The sequence below is a fragment of the Engraulis encrasicolus genome, chromosome 20 (genome assembly GCF_034702125.1).
Source record: "Engraulis encrasicolus isolate BLACKSEA-1 chromosome 20, IST_EnEncr_1.0, whole genome shotgun sequence".
NCBI classification, from domain to species: Eukaryota; Metazoa; Chordata; class Actinopteri; order Clupeiformes; family Engraulidae; genus Engraulis; species Engraulis encrasicolus.
The window spans coordinates 33,749,040-33,754,039 of NC_085876.1; positions in this window are offsets into that span (position 1 = coordinate 33,749,040).

Consider the following 5,000-nt stretch of genomic DNA (forward strand, 5'->3'; position numbering starts at 1 on the left):
TGCATAAAATAAGCAGAGGCCTTTTGACAGAGCGTGTTAAAATACAGCCTGCCGTGCACAAACTCATATTTGACAGACTGTTGTTCTTTATTTTATTTTATTTTATTTATTTTATTTTTGAAAAATGGCATGATGCAAGCAGACTTGTTTGACTCCCATTCTGTGGTTGAGTCCTGCTGGGTGTGAGACAGAGAGACAGAGAGACAGATAGACAGATAGAGAGAGAGAGCATGACATTACCACTTGCATGGATAAACTGAGCCATTTTTGCCAGGCGCCGCGGGGGTGAATGACAGTGCCATTTTGTGAGTTGTCAGCCCGGGGGGGAAAACAAGGCCATGTCAGGGGGGCATGACACATGGGAGTGCTGTGGCAGCTTTTCCGGAACGATTACGAAGGGGAAGAATGACAGAAAAGAACACAGAAAGCAGAGAGAGAGAGAGAGAGAGAGAGAGAGAGAGAGAGAGAGAGAGAGAGAGATGACTGATGAAGGGCAAGGTAGTTGAGCATAGGCGGCATACTGTTGTTGAAGACTCCTTTTGAAGGTGTCATAGGGGAGTTGTTCACAGCACTCATTGGCCGTCAGACTTGTGATTTCAGTGTTTTGTATGTTTGTACATTTTGTGTCTGTCCATGCTCATATACCTGCGGACTCCTCAGATAGTGTGACCTCCTAGCATATATATATATATGAAGAGCTCTTTTCCAAAACGCTATATACACTATTTTTGACTTTTTGCATTTTAATATTGGAATTCTATCATCTATGTGTGAATAATTCTTGCAATTCAAATATTTTGAGAACATACTTTTAAACATCTTTAAAAATGCATTTTGCATTTCCCAACATTCTATAAAAAGGATATATCTCATTTTGGAAAAGAGCTCTTCATATATATATATATATATATATATATATATATATATATATATATATATATATATATATACAGTGCCCTCCATAATTATTGGCACCCCTGGTTGAGATGTGTTTTTTAGCTTCCAATTATTTTATTTTTTTTTCTAAATAATATGGGACCTTAATGGAAAAAAAGAGAAAAATCCAACCTTCAATACAAGTGCATTTATTTAGTGGGGAAAAAATCCCACATAAAGAAATAATTATTTGACATCAAATAATGTGTGTCACAATTATTAGCACCCCTGGTGTTAATATTTTGTACAACCCCCTTTTGCCAACAAAACAGCACCTAATCTTCTCCTATAATGTTTCACAAGATGGGAAAAGACAGAAAGAGGGATCTTCAGCCATTCCTCTTTGCAGAATATCTCTAAATCATCCAGAGACCTGGGTCCTCTCCTCTGTACTCTCCTCTTCAGCTCACCCCACAGGTTCTCAATGGGGTTGAGGTCAGGGGACTGAGATGGCCATGGGAGGAGCTTGATTTTGTGTCTGGTGAACCATTTCTGTGTAGATTTTTAGAGGTGCTCCGATTGCTCGGCTGCCGATCATGACCGGCCGATAATGGCCAAAAATAGCCTGATCGGTGATCGGAAAAACATGCCGATCAAAAAACCGATCGAGAGATATTAAATTCCTCACGCAATCATTTGCCTTTACACCTGGCGCTGCATGTAGGCGCTGGCTCTGCACAGCTGCAACTGCACCAAAAGAAGGCATCTTTGCTTGTCTATAACTTTTCGCCATTCCCCCCTTCATTTCCACCATTCATAACCATATCTGCATCAACAATGATCTGATTTTCCGATCCATGCGCCGTTTACCTGACAATGTAATTTGCGATTGAGTACTCGCCAGTGAGCCATTTTACGTTATAACCTGTGTAGTTGCCTCGGTCAGCACGCGACAACTTCACGTTGTCAGCACAAACATGTCAATTATTGTTTTCAAAGTTGTAATTGGCAGTCAGTCGATTAGTTTGATAGTCGCTGAAACACCAAACGGCGACAGATGTGGTTAAAACTTGAGAGAGAGATTCAGAACGGTAGTGGAGCACTGCAACTGTGTGGACGGTGACAGAGAGGGGAGGGGCTCTCCTCACGAGGCTGCTCATTTAAAGCGACAGGTTGTTTTTTTCTCGTATGTGGAAGACTATTTGATGTAATGTTTCAGTTTCAATTCAATCTTAAATAAATTTAGTTATTCTATGCAATAACTTATATATTGATTAATACTGTAGACTGTATTACCAACACTAGTCTGAAAGATAATAATAATAATAATAATAATAATAATAATAATAATAATAATAGACATGTGCAAATTAAGATTGATTGGTTTATGGGCAGAAATGGTATTCAATAAGGATAATTAATAGGCTATTAAAAAAATAGGAAATCATTTTTGTGATCGGCAATGATCGGTAATCGGCAGATAAAGATTTTTGGTGATCGGTATCGGTGATCGGGCCAAAAAATGGTGATCGGAGCACCTCTATAGATTTTGCCATATGTTTAGGGTCATTGTCTTGCTGAAAGACCCAGTGACGACCCAGCTTCAGCTTTCGGGCAGAGGGCAACAGATTTTGATTTAAAATGTCCCTGGTATTTCAAAGCATTCATGATGCCATGCACCCTAACAAGGTTCCCAGGGCCTTTGGAAGCGAAACAGCCCCACAGCATCACTGACCCACCCCCATACTTCACAGTGGGTATGAGGTGCTTTTCAGCATGCGCATCTTTCGTGGTATGCCAGACCCACTTAGAGTGTTTGTTGCCAAAAAGCTCAATCTTGGTCTCATCTGACCAAAGCACACGGTCCCAGTTGAAGCCCCAATACCGCTTGGCGAACTCCAGACGCTTCCGTTTATGATTGTGAGTGAGGAAAGGTTTTCTCCGTGCATGCCTCCCAAACAGCTTGTTGGCGTGTAGACAGCGCCTGATGGTTGATTTGGAGACTTTGTGACCCCAGGATGCTACCATTTGTTCTAATTCTGTAACAGTGAGCTTTGGAGATCTTTTGATTTCTCTTACCATCCTCCTCACTGTGCGTGGTGGCAAAATAAACTTGGGTCCTCGTCCAGGCTTGTTTACCACTGTTCCAGTTGTTTTGAACTTCTTAATTATTCCTCTCACAGTGGATATGGGCAGCTGCAGTTGAGTGGCAATCTTCTTGTAGCCTCTGCCTGACCTGTGAAGGTCGACGCACATCTGCCTCACTTGTATGCTGTGTTCCTTTGTCTTTCCCATGTTTAAGAGTGGATAAGAGAAATGGCCTCGGTGTCACGTCATATTTATACCCCAGGGAAACAGGAAGTGATGAATTACTAATTAAATGTTCCTACATACTCTGGTAAACTTTGTAAACTACTGTAGAAATGACAGAAATGCTTCAATTATATTTATTTCCTGGGAATTGTTAAGGGTGCCAATAATTGTGGAACAGGTGATTTAATGAAAAATAATTATTTTTTAGTCAGGGATTTTTTTATTTTCTTACAATTCATTCGAGTTGAAGGCTACATTTTTCTACAATTTTCAGTGTGACAGTATTCTTCTGCAATAAACACTGAATTTATTTTAAGGCTTTTAACACATCTCAACCAGGGGTGCCAATAATTATGGAGGGCACTGTATATATATATATATATATATATATATATATATATATATATATATATATATATATATATATAATTTTATTATTATTATAGATAGATAGATAGATAGATAGATAGATAGATAGATAGATAGATAGATAGATAGATAGAGAGAGAGAGAGATTTTTAGAGCTTTTTAGATGTTATTTTGTGGCAGGACAGTATAGTCGACAGTGTTGGGAAAGTTCATTTTGTACGTGAACTAGTTCAAGTTCAAGTTCACAGCTCTCAGAATGAACTAGTTCGTTCATAGTTCATATTTTTTTCAAAATGAACTAGTTCATTCATAGTTCACAGAATAAATGAACTAGTTCATTTCAGTTCATTCCCCCCACAAAACAAAAATCAAAATTCATTGAAAAAGCCCATATAAATGCTTCACAGATAGCCATTATTTAATGGGTTAATTAGTGTTAACAATGACATTGCTGGATATAACGGTATTTTAGTTGTGCATTAGAGCAGCGGTTTATTATTAGTAGTAATAGAGAGTAGGCCTAGTCCTTAACTGTGTTTTCTGCAGTGTTGGGAAAGTACATTTTCTACTAGTTCATTGTTCAGTTCACAGCTCACCCCCCATGTTGAAAAAAGTGTAGGCCTAAAGCCTAAATTAGTTTTAACAATGAGATTGTTAGATATTAGTCTACTGTATTTTAGTTTTGCATTAAGAGTGGTTTATCAGTAGGCCTAGTAGTCCTTTAGAGTGTTTGTTATTTAGACACTGTGTGCTGAGCGATTTCACTTCTTTTCTGTTACTGTATGGACTGGACTTAAATCGGGTGCGTGGACTAACGTTTTCCTGCACTGTTGTTCTCTGTCTCATGCGCAAAATTTGCCATCCTGCAACATGCCAGCAGGCAGCTTTCTCTTGTTGTTGGTGCTGCGCGAGGCGCATTTTAACTTAAATAGTGAAGCGAGAGCACTCCACACTTATTCCGAACGCCCAGAGGACGGTCGCTAGAGGCGTTAATCAAAAAAGTCACCGGAAATCAGAAAACTCGCACACTGCTGGCTGCATGGTTGCTGGCCGCTCTGACTTTAAGTAGAGCGATGCCTGCTGTTTGCTTGGTCCCGCCTCTTTGCACGAGACTAAAGACAGTCGGAGAGAATGGTGTCTGACGCTGTCAGAGAGAATGGATAAGACATAATATTAGACTCTCTGACATTGTGTTCAGTAGCGGTTTCTGCAGGAATATTAATGAAATCTGGTAACTACGGAATGAACGGAATGAAGAACTACTGAACGTTCACGTTCACGCTCCAGATGAACGCGTTCATAGTTCGTTCATCATCTAGAAAATACTGTCCGTTCAGTTCACGTTCGCTCAAAATATGAACTCGTTCATGAACTTTCGTTCATTGAACGCGTTCGGGTACATCACTGATAGTCGATGACAGGAAGTGAGTGGGGGGAGGGAC